The following is a 12,308-nucleotide window of genomic DNA, read 5'->3' on the forward strand; positions in this document are numbered from 1 at the left end:
CTCTCTCTCTGTCTCTGTCAAACACACACACACACACTCAGCACGGTGCTGGTCCTGAGAACCTTTCAAAAGAGCCTGTCGAGTAGCCCTCGGAGAATCTCTCCACTTCCACAAAGAAGGGTGACTAATTCCTTCCAGTGCTTAATGGGGAGAAGTAGGTTTTCAAATCTGTCTGAAACACAAAAACTGAGCTCAAGCCACACCAGTTCAGACCCCTTTGGTAGCCCAAGAAAAAACTCACTGACTTTGGTACAGCTCCTGGATTTTCCAGTTCCCTTGCATTTTAGAAAGCAGAGTAGTTGCCCCCTCTCCTGGGTGCCTTGCTTCGTGCCCATATCATCTGCTCACATTAAAGCTTCTGAGACTCTATGCAAAATAATGTTGAAGGCCAGAGATGCCATGGAGAACCATGAATTTACAAGTGAGGAAACCAAGGACCTGAGGACAAGGTGCTGCGCCAGTTTCACAGCCAGCTGGTGGCAGGACTTGGGCCCAGGCCTCTGGCTCTGCCGAGTGTTCCCCTGTATGGCGGGTGGGAAGTCCCCCGACAGTGACTTTTGTGTGGTTTTCCTCTTTTTTTTTTTTTTTTTTTAGATGGAGTCTCACTCTGCCACCCAGGCTGGAGTGCAATGGCGCAATCTCGTCCCACTGCAACCTCCGCCTCCCAGGTTTAAGCGATTCTCCTGCCTCAGCCTCCTGAGTAGCTGGGATTACAGGCATGTGCCACCATGCCTGGCTAATTTTTGTATTTTTAGTAGTGATGGGGTCTCACCATGTTGGCCAGGCTGATCTTGAACTCCTGATCTCAGGTGATCTGCCCACCTCGGCCTCCCAAAGTGCTGGGATTATAGGCATGAGCCACCGTGCCCAGCCTGGTTTTCCATTTAAAAAGCAGAAATAAAGGTTTCATGTTTTATGGTACTGTCAATCCTTAAGATTCAACTAATAAGGAGCAGAAAAAGAAATTTGAACAGGAGAGGCACCAGATGCCTTCACAAACCGTGACCTTCCTTTAGGCTGTCCACAGGGGCTGCCTGACCACTGCTCACCAGCAGCCACACCTGGTGCACTTAGTTACTGCAATGTGGAACAGTTTCCTGATCTTGGGGGAGGCCATGGGGATGGGTGGCCATGGTGGGGTGGGATGCCCTGGCCTTGCTCTGTGACACAGCCCTGCTCCCTGCCTCCTTCCTGCACTTGTGGTGAGAGATGATAAACTTGACAAGGCCCCAGCGGGTGGCTGCAATTCCAGGCAGTGTGGCACCCTAGTGGAAATACATGGAGAAAAGAGGGGCCAAGCCCCCAAGCATGAGGTAAGAAAGGGTCAGGGAGGGAACAGGAAAGAAGCATTACCACATTGCTGCTGCCAGGAATCAGAACACTTGAGCCTTTTAAAAATAGTGAATGGCAGGGCTAGAGAGTTTCCCCTGGGTGTGAATGAATAACTAACCCAGGGATTACAACATGTGCCTTCCTTGCTCTCCTCTCTGGGCCTGGAATGGCTCTTGCCTCAGTTTACCCATCTGAAAACTACCTAATGAGGCACATCCTCAGCCCAGGGGTGGGAAAGGATCAGTGTGCGGAGGCAGGGGGGATGACCCAGGTGGCCGGCTGCATTCTCTGCTGTCCGCCCTCCTGCCCTCCTTCTGGTCACTTCACCTCTCCTCCCTCTCCTTGAATCAGATTGACCCAATCACAGCCTGATCATCCAACTTCCACCCCATAGGCATCTCTATGGGTTGAGAATGACTGTGCTACCACTCCTCACCAAAAATCTCTCCCTTCTATGAACACCTCCCTGCTGGGACCAGCCCTGCCTCTCAGGTCGCCAGTTGCCGCACCAGCCCTTGTGTGTGCTGGGGGACAACACCATCACTCAGCTCATCACAGTCTCTTCTTGCCCCCTCAGTGTTGTTCTTAGCTTCCACAAGGGTGCTGGGCTCCTGACATCAGCACCCAGCTCCTTGGGACACACCCCCCTGCCATCTGCTTGAATCAGGGGCCAACATAGGGAGGCGACCTGGAGTCCTCAGGGTCCCCATGAGCTGGGGACAGAGCGGTCGTCATTACTTACGAGGTCAAGATGTCCTCTTTGTTCTTGGTCATGGGCTTGTTCTTTGTTGGAGGAAAAAAAATTGAGGGATGTTATTCTTTAATAAAAGTTTAAAGAAAAAAGAGTGGAGGGAGTGGCGAGGAGCCAGGGAAGAGGATGCTGTAGAAATTGGGAGAGGGGAGGTGAGGGAGCACCTGCTCGGAGACAGCCCTTTTGAGGCCATGCAGTGACACCTGGACCTCGAGGTGAGCCACAAGCACGGTGGGCTGCTTCCCGTCCATGGCACCACCGCAGGGGCTCCCTACGGGATCTGAAGGGTGAGAAAGGTGAGGACGGCCACCAGCCAAGACAGCATGGGCCAAGCTGGGTTCTCTGACCCAGCCCTTTCACGTGCTAGTGTGGCTTCAGCAAACAAAAAGCAACTGTGCGCACTGCCCTTGTCCCCGCGAGCCCTGGAGAAGCCCTGCAGTCCTGCTCTGTTGGAGGAGGCTTTGTCACAGAGGGAGCATCGCGTCCGTCATTGCTAATGATGAACAGGTGACGGGGTACATGCCAAGTGCTGAACCTCATGACGGCACAAGCAAGCCACCCACCAGGAATTAAAGGGAGTCACGGGGTTTACTCAGAACAAACCAGGTGCCTTTCAAGCAGGGATTGTGTAATCCTCACCAGAACCCAATCAGGTCTATGGCAGAGCCTCATCTTGCAGATACAAACACTGAGGCCCAGAGAGGCTGTCATATACCACGGCTGCACAGCAGCTGGGGGAGCCGGGATTTGAACCCAAGACTCCTTGCCTTGCCCAAGGTGCCCTCTTATGAGATTGGCAGGCAGCCTTGTTATCATTCAGCATCTAAAGCTGTGGCCAGAGGAAGGTGAAAAGGTGAGGACACACTGCTTCTCCTCACAGTCCAGCAAGTCCCTGCCCGACTCCTGCCCTGCCTCAGGGGAGGGAAACATAAAAAGGGCAGATCCTTTCCTGGTGCTGGACACACCCCGTGACGTGTCCCAGGGGTACATGGATGCTTCTGTCATGAGTGAGCCTTCAAGGCCGGGCGAGAACCAAGCGTCTTGCGGTGCTGAGACACACCTGGGGCCAGGCTCCTCCTTCAGGGAGGAAGAAAGACGTGGCAGGATGAGTAATGAGGCCGGGCAGGGAGGAACCTGGCTGGTTTCAGTTAATGCAGGTTTGGGGAAGCACCCAGCTAGTTTCAGTTCAGGACACCACTGGGCAAGGAGGGCGCCTCTCTTCACGGTTCTGTTCCATCGTGATGTCTGTCCTGACCAAATGCTGTCTATGATCCTTCTGCAGTCTTAGTGCCTCAGAAGTGGCCATAATGTCCTGCAGATTGGACCTTATTTCCATCTCCCCAGAAGCTTTTTGGAAACAAGAAAGGCCATTTCAGAGTACAGGTGCAAGAGGGCCACAGGAGAGCCTGAGGCTGATGCCAAGCTGATGGGGTGAATCTAGCCCACAGGACCCTAGAAGGAATATGTCCGACTTCCTGCTCCAAGACTGTGGGAAGGGAAGGAGGCAGGAAGTAGAAAACAGTGAGGCAGTGTCTGTCTGGCTGGGTTTTAGGGCAAGGGGCAGGAGGAGGATAGAGTACAGGCCAAGGCTAGCATGACATCAGCCCTGGGTGGACAGAGGTGCTGCTGCTGGCAAGAACCCACCCTCCTCCTCATCCTCATCTGTTGCCCATTAAAGACTCCATGGTTTCCACAGAAACAAAACGAGTCCCATCTGCAGGTGGGGCAATCCTCTTGTCCCTCTTTCTGCCTCACCCTCGTTTCTCACTGCCTGTCTCCTCCCTCTCCCTTCTTCTTTTGCATCTGTCTTCCCCTGAACCTCTTCCACATCACTATTCCCTTATCTCCACTCTCCTTCCTCCCCCTCCCATCCTGCTCATGCCCACTTGAAATGGGAGCATACATTGGGCACACTCTGCAGTGCCCCCTCAGGCGCTCCCAACGCTGGCAGCTGTGGCATAAGCTGCCAATTGGTCTCAATATCCTATTTTACCATTCTGCCAATTTTCAGCTGTGCATGACATCACTCAGAATATTGCCTTTGCTTTACTTCTAGGTGTGGCGTTAGGACTAAGTCTCGGCCAATGAAAAGTCAGCAGGTATGTCGTGTGCAACTTTTTTCTATTTTAGAGATGGGATCTCAAACTCCTGACTCAAGCAATCCTTCCACCTCAGCCTCCCCAAAAGCAGAGACAACAGGCCAGTGCCACCATGCCCAGCATAGTGTCCAACTTTTTAGAAGTGACCACAGATAAAGGCAAGGTGCCTCAGTCTTTCCTTTCCACCATCCTTGTTAGCAGGAATGTGGACATGATGGCTGGAGCTCATGCAGCCACTTTGGCATACAAAGTATATGTCTGAACCAGTGTATCTACTTCCCAGGATCTGCTCAAGTGTGGTTCCTCTGCTCAGTACCACCATTAAACTTCTGAAAAGATCACCTGACATCACCACCTTCTTGTAGACCATGAAAGAGTTTTAATTTTTTTTAAATGAGGTTCATTGAGTTTCAAGCCATCTTGTGGCAGAGATTACTGTGCCATGACATTTCACCTGCCTGGCCAGGCTGGGCCCATGGTGGCGGATGTTCCTGACTTCCCGTGTTGCTTGTAGGCACAACCCAACAGCACATTGCTTCATGCCTCGCATCACATGCCTCCTACCTCCTGCCTCAGGGCTTCCCCGTTACTGTGAAGAGCAAGAAACCCGGGGATCTACTCATTCAGGTAGACACACGGCCTTTCCAGACCAGGCCTGTTGGGCTGTAGACTGAGATGGGCAGGTGAAGAGTCCCCCTGACTCGTGCCCGCTCACTGGCTGGCCCCGGGTCTTGTGTTCACAGTGCAGATGCTTCTGCTGCTGTTTCAGGAGCTGCTTTTCCCTGCTAAGAGATGCCAGCTGGTGCCACCTGGAAGTGTGGAGTCCCGCTGCCCCGTGAAGCCAACTTTGACTACTGGGGGACATGACCAGGCAGACAAATTTTTCTCCCTTCTTCTCATATTTCTTATTCCAAGCCCCAGTGGGCCTTTCTAGAGACACTCTGTGAAACTAAACAATTGGCTGCATTTGTTGAAAGCTGGGGCCAGCCTCATAAAGCACCCCTTTGTATTCCACTCCTTCCTTCTCGGCCTCACCTCTTTCCCCCTTACTCTTGCTTCCTGGAGTTGCATTCCTCAAGAAAGTATTGGTGCATTAGCTTTGACCTCAAGCTCTGGTTTTTAGAGAACCCAAACTAAGACAGGGAGACACATGGAGGATGGCAAAGAGATGCGGAAGGAGCTGGGGTCCTAAGAATAGTGGCGTTGCCAAGCCCCTCCTGGACTGGGGGCTTCTTGGCCTTTTACCTGGGAGACAAATGTCTCTCTCATATTTAAGCTACAGCTATTCAGGACTTTCTGTTACCTGCAACCTTTTCCTAATAAATGCAGCTGCACGAGCTGGGCTTGGTGGCACACGCCTGTAATCCCAGCACTTTGGGAGGCTGAGGCAGGCAGATCACCTGAGGTCAGTAGTTAAAGAACAGCCTGGCCAACATGGAGAAACCCCATCTCTACCAAAAATACAAAAATTAGCCTGGTGTCGTGGCATGCACCCGTAATCCCAGCTACTCAGGAGACCAGGGCAGAAGAATAACTTGAACCCAGGAGGTGGAGGTTTGCAGTGAGCCGAGATTGCACCACTGCACTCCAGCCTGGGCAACAGAGTGAGACTGTGTCTCGAAAAAAAAAGAAAAAAGTTGCAGTTGCACATCCAAATCACCTCTGGATTGCAATTCCCTGGACAGCACCAGCCCATCATTAAAACACTTTATCTCCTTTCACTCCCATTTCACTTTCACTGGCATTGCCTTATTTTGATCCAGGCAACACTCCTACAAGGCAGGTTGGACAGACGTAATTATTCCTTTCCATTTACCACCCCTTCCTACCAACTCCCTACTTAAAGAGTAAGGAAATGAAATCTCTTTGAGGTTATATGATTTCCCTAAGGGCAAGTGCTAATGAGAGAAAATCCCTGGTCTCCTAGGCTATTAGACCAGACTGCACCACCATTTCACCCTGACCCTTCACAGGCCAAGCAGTTTGGAAGTCACCAGATTTTCAGTTCTCCTCCCAGGCACACAGTGGAATTGCCTTTTCTGCTGTCCTGAAGTTAGAAGTGGCCAAGGCAATGCACACAGGAGTGTTATGTCTAGGCAGAAGCTCCAGAAAGCAGCGATGACTCACCCAGCATATCTTCCTCTATCCTGGGGACCAGCAGAACTAAGGATGGTGCCTGCTCGGCCACTGGTTCCTGAAATGAGGCTGATGTGAAGAACAGCATTGCCCAAAGCATAATGGACATAAAATGAGAAAGAGAAGTAAACGGGGGCGGGTGATGTTTGTTTATGCACCATAACCTAGCCCCTCCTGCCATGACTATACATGCACTACATAGGTACCGTTCTGGGATTGTAGCTCATTTTCATTTGTTTTTAAAGGGGACAAATCTAAGCCAGTTTTATTAAAATATCAAAGATCTTCTCAAATCCCGACAGCCCTGAGATCCTCAGGAAGGGCGTGCCTGTGTTAGTTGAAACATTCACAGCAAGGATTCTGAAAAGCCTTCAAGATGAAAGCCAAGGGATGTGCTTTTGTTTCAGAACTCACAGGCCTGTACTCAAAAGAGCAGCTTCCAGGTTTCTGTTATCAAATGGAACTTTTCCACATCCCTGACACAGATAGACATTCTTGCTAAGAAAAATTGGTTTTTGTTTTTAAAGGAAAGCTTTTCTCCAACATGTAAGTCATTTGTCGTTTCATACGTAGGAAGAGACAAGTGTCCCAACAAAGGTGATTTGCCTACTTGTTCTCCCTCCAGCTCTAGGAAGAAACCCCTCCACTGAATTCCATCAGCTTCTAGGCCTTCTGCCCCTGGGTGCAGAGAGCTGGGAAACACTACATTGAACAAACTGGGGAGAAATAAATCCATTCCTCCTTAAAATCCCTGAGCCTCTCTGGAAGCCACAGTTCTTGAGGGAAGGGTGGGCTGATTCCCTTTACAGTGACTTTGGATGTATCTCAGAATGGAAAGAGAGAATTTGCCTCTCTGGGAGGCAGAATAGCCCCAACACAAGGCTCCCCCTTATTTGTGGAAACATGGCAAGGTCAAGGCTATGTTTCCTGCCCAAACCCAGAAGAATTAAACACTTCAAAAAGGACATGGAATTCTCACTGGAAGCTAGGAGCTCTTCGCTTAGGCAAAGAAGACTCATGGATCTTTTGAGTTTGTAATCTTTGTGAACTCTTCAGGCGCTGCAGTTTTATTTAGAGCTAATATATGCCCTTTCCCAGACCTCGCAGGGGGTTCTTCTTCTGCCCAGCCCCTGGGTGCAACCTTCCCGTTGTCAGTCCCTCCTGCCACCCTTTATCTTGGCAGCCCTTCAAAGTTACTCCAAGTCCAGCCCATCTCCTATGCAACTTCAAGCCACTTAGCTCCCTTTTGGACATGTGATTTTAATATTTCAAGCTAGTAATGGAATTCCTAAAACTTAATTATGTAATTAATCATTCCGGTGTGCTGTGTCTTTACCCAGCTTCACTGTAAACTGCACAGATCAGGCATCGCACCACATTTTCTTTGTCATCCTGCTCTTTCCACAAGGATTGTGCTGAGGGTGCAATAGTCACTCAACAAACACTCTGCTTCATTTCGCATGAGGGCTGAACCCAAGCTATTTTCTCCTTTTAATGTTATAAAATAGATAGCGACAGTCAAAGCGCTGACAACTGCCACCACTGGGGCACAAATAGGCCTCCGTGTCCCACCTGGCCAGGTGACCAGCTAGACAAAGTCCACCATAAAGTCCACGGTCACTTTTTCTTTGCAACTAACTGATAAGTGCTTCCTGGGGAGGGATTCTGAAACTTTCTTTCTTTCTGTTGTGCGTGTGTTTGTTTTTCTTTTCTAAGAGACAGGGTCTTACTCTGACACCCAAGCCGGAGTGCAGTGGCACGATCATGGCTCACTGCAACCTTGGACTCCTGGGCTCAAACCATCCTCCTGCCTCAGCTTCCCAAGTAGCTGAGACTACAGGTAAGCTCCACCATACCTAGCAAGGTATTTTCTAATCACTGGAGTCCAGTGTCTTTCTCTCATGTGCAGGTTGCCTCTTTTACAGATTCCCTTGAAACTCTTCCAGCCCCGTTTGACCTGCTTTACTTTAACTAAATGTGTTTTGTTCTGTCTGCTGAATGATGGGAAGTGGAGTAGAATAGCCTGGGATTCATGGACACCTGGTTGCTGGTCCTGTCTTAACCTCTCTGGAGCCTTAGATCGCAGATCTGCAAAATGGGTACTAAACAGGAGCCGAGTGAACTCTAAAGTCCTTCCAGCTTTGTGATTGCACAATTTAAAAAGCACAAATTGCGATTGCATGGTTTGGACCTCCTCCACCTCTGTCTGAATGTCCCTGTGTCTGTATTATAATTAGCTGTTTCAACAGTCCTTTACTTTATTAATGGGGTGGGTAGTTTGGGGAAAGAGGTGTCTCTTGGAGTCCTCCAGGCACAATGAGGGGGGAAGAAAGTAGGAGCTTTAGTTTTCTCTGGTGAACAGTGACCACTTACCTGACAGTGTTCACAAATGGGCGCCTGCCCCATCTCGTTGTGTCAGCTCTTTAAGATTTTTATGCTTTTGGAAGTTCATGAGCACATAGAAATGATCATAATTGGCCGGGCGCGGTGGCTCACGCTTGTAATCCCAGCACTTTGGGAGGCCGAGGCGGGCAGATCACGAGGTCAGGAGATGGAGACCACGATGAAACCCCGTCTCTACTAAAAATACAAAAAAAAAAAAATTAGCCGGGCGTGGTGGCGGACGCCTGTAGTCCCAGCTACTTGGAGCGGCTGAGGCAGGAGAATGGCGTGAACCCAGGAGGCAGAGCTTGCAGTGAGCCGAGACTGCGCCACTGCACTGTAGCCTGGGCGACAGAGCGAGACTCCGTCTCAAAAAAAAAAAAAGATCATAATTTTCACTGCAAGGGAAGAGGTTTTCATTTAACTTCTCCTTCATCTTCTTGGTAAATTAAAACACACACTCAGAGACAAAGTAGATTAGTGGTTGCTTATGGCTGGCGGGGGGAGGGGGGAGGCGGTAGGAGAGGGGTAGCTAAAAGGGCTTCTGATGTTCTGTAGCTGACTGTGGTGATGGTTGCACATATCTGTGAATGCATTAGAAATCATTGGCTTGTAGACTTTATTTATTTAAATATTTATTGAGACAGAGTCTCACTCTGTTGCCCAGGCTGGAGTGCAGTGGTGCCATCTGGGCTCACTGCAACTTCCGTTTCCCAAGTTCAAGTTATTCTCCTGCCTCAGCCTCCTGAGTAGCTAGAATTACAGGTGAGCACCACCATGCCTGGCTAAGTTTTTTATTTTTATTAGACACAGGGTTTCACCATGTTGGCTAGGCTGGTCTTGAACCCCTGACCTCAAGTGATCCGCCCACCTTGGCCTCCCAAAGTGCTGGGATTACAGGCGTGAGCCACTGCACCCAGCCCGGACTTTAAATTGACCAATTTTGTGGTGCATATATTACATCTCACACAAACACACACAGCATACGTTGACAAGGAAGCACCATAAGAGGACCCTGAGTCTCCCCGTGCTGATGGTAGGGACTAGAAAATAGACCATCCACACGTGGTCCTAGGTGAGGTCAGGAGAGGTTTAAGGTGGTCAGAGAGCAGGGAGAGCCCTGTGGCAGAAGTGGCAGGTAGAAGGACTGGAGGATGGGAGGGGCCTCATAAGGAAGGAAGGGCAGAGTCCTGGTTGGGCAGGTGCACCTCTCTTGGTTGATCTCAGGGTCTTAAGGGCAGATCACCAACCAGGTTATCTCTTTCCAGGCTGAGATGTGCAGAGATTCCTGATAAGGAGGGGACCTGGGGCCAGGCTGCCTGCTCCTAGCACAGGGTTCTTGCCTACCACCTCTCTCTCCCACCAGCACCAGAAGTGCCAGGGTTGGGGGCAGGTGTGTGTGTGGGGTGGGGGGGTGGGCAGGGGATCTCAAGGCTTCTGGGAAGTGGAAAGTACATCTTCCTCCAAAAATTTTAGATAGATAGAGCTTTACTGATTCCAAGAGATAGTATAGTGAGATTATTGCAAAGAATTTAAAAAAAAAATCATGATTTGGATCTTAATTTGGCAAACTCCTAGCTGTGTGACATTGGGCAGGTAAGTTATGTCTAGACTTCACTTTCTTCATCGATAAAATGGGGACAGAGATTATGCCTTCTTCATCGGGTAGTTGTGGAATTTCAATGAGAATATGAATTGGAAACACTTAGTAGAACACCTGGCACCTAGTAAATGCTCAATGTTAGCTGGTGTTGGTCTTCATCTTTATTTTATGAGAAGGATGATGAACTCACTGAACAGATGAGGAAACTGAGAGGCCAGAGTGGAAGCCAGGAATGTCATGCAGGTCTCTGACACGCTGTCAGTTTCTGCTCTGCAGGCTATGACCTGATTAGTATCTGGGAAAGCCAAAGTGTTCACATAGACTAAGTCCGAATAAGCTCCTCCAACTTGACTTGATCCTGGGTGCAGAAAATGCTGGAAGCCTGACACAATCACAGCCCAAAGGGAGCAAATGAAAAGAAATCCTCTGAATGACATTTGGGGTCTCACTTCACAGCACTCACCCTCTGCAAAAGGGAGATGTTTCCACGGCTGCTGATCCTGGATCCAGAGGCAGCACTCCCTTCACGAGGGACACTCGGGCATTGTAAACTCAAGCATCCCTCTGTTTTCCATTCTCCACTCAGATGTTCCTGATGACTAACTAGAGATCAATATAAATCACATCATTGTGATCTGGGGTCTTTCCCTGCTAAAGAAAAGTAGAGTATAAGGAAATGACGGTTTGAAAACAGAAAGCAAAAGTACTCCCTACAAAAGTTATCTGGAGCTATCAGGAAAACAAGGAAGAGGCTCCTGGTGATTTGGAAGCCGGGCCAAGGTCTAGGATGCAATTGATGTCAATGGGTCCTTCGCAGGTAGAGGGACAGGTGAGGTCATAGTCTGACGTCTGTTCTTAGAAGGCTCCTCCCTGGAAATGACTCGTTCTCTCTGGACTCATTTCCTCTCAAGGCTTTGTTCCAGCAAGGGTTTCTTTTGAAATAGGAGAATCCCAGGTGGCACAGGATGGGATGGGGTCTCAGTGGGAGCAGTTGCTGCAACTGTGAAAGCAGAGGAGGAGGAGGGGGAAGAGGCAGTACTTCCAGCCTCCAGGGAAAACCTCTGTGCTTGCTGCCTTATCACAGTGACTGGGTAAGCCCAGGGATCCAGTAACGAAGGAAGGAGGTAGGGGGTGGCCAGGACAATAGTTCAGTTGTTGTCCAAGGCACGCCCTCATCACTTTCGTCATTTCTCCTTTTGAGCCAGAAATCCACCCTCAGACGCACAGGCAAAGCTGTCATTACCAGAAGCCTCACGTGCACCCCGGAAAGCAAAATTGGGCACTCGGCTTCAAAGGAAACGGCTTTTCCCTTCACAATAGTTCATCGCTAAATGGTTGTCTGGCATGTTTGTTTTTTCAAATGTCCACATTTTATTTGTCCAACTGATTGTCTCTTTATCAGCAGCAGCCAGGACCACAGCTGAACTGTTTGTGAGTTGGTGGTTTATAAAATCAATGCTAAGTCTTTGCCAGTGTTTCTCTAACACGTTCATTTCTATTTATTCATCTCAGAAGTCAAAGAAAAAACACAACATACAAAAGGCAGAGTGGTGCTTTTCTGTGTCAATATGTGTTTGAGGACTTGTCTAGCTAACTGACATAAACTCGTTAGCTAGACCAGATGACAAGCAAGAATATCTATCCCATAATGAGGCTTCCGGCACTGGTTTAATCAAGTAAATCCAGAAAACAAGGCTCAAAATTACTTGAGAAAGGTTTTAATTATTTTTGCATCTTTTTTCTTTTTTTCCTTTCTCTTATTTAAAAAAAATTATTCTTAGAAGTAGAGTCTCAATACATTTCCCAGGCTGGTCTCAAACTCTTGGTCAAGCAATCTTCCTGCCTCAGCCTCCCAGGTAGCTGGGACTATAGACCTGAACCACTGTGCTGTTTTTGCATCTTAAAGGCAGAGCTCTGAGGGAGCTGTGGATCCCAGTCCTGTGAGTTCATCCGCTCTAAGAAATCAATAAATGAAGGGAAACATTGAAGGGCAATTACACATATG

General features: G+C 49.1%; 1 long non-coding RNA gene across 1 annotated transcript; it reads right to left on the bottom strand.

Annotated features, from left to right (window-relative positions):
• Nucleotides 1-2,072: 2,072 nt before the first annotated feature.
• On the bottom strand, nt 2,073-10,835 carry LOC131382138 (uncharacterized). Its single transcript, XR_009211348.1, has 3 exons — nt 10,767-10,835; nt 8,692-8,898; nt 2,073-2,115 (listed from the first exon to the last, which is right to left on the bottom strand). It is a non-coding gene; the product is annotated as an uncharacterized LOC131382138 (long non-coding RNA).
• Nucleotides 10,836-12,308: the final 1,473 nt, after the last annotated feature.

Source organism: Hylobates moloch, unplaced genomic scaffold, assembly GCF_009828535.3.
Source record: "Hylobates moloch isolate HMO894 unplaced genomic scaffold, HMol_V3 SCAFFOLD_20, whole genome shotgun sequence".
Taxonomy (NCBI): Eukaryota; Metazoa; Chordata; class Mammalia; order Primates; family Hylobatidae; genus Hylobates; species Hylobates moloch.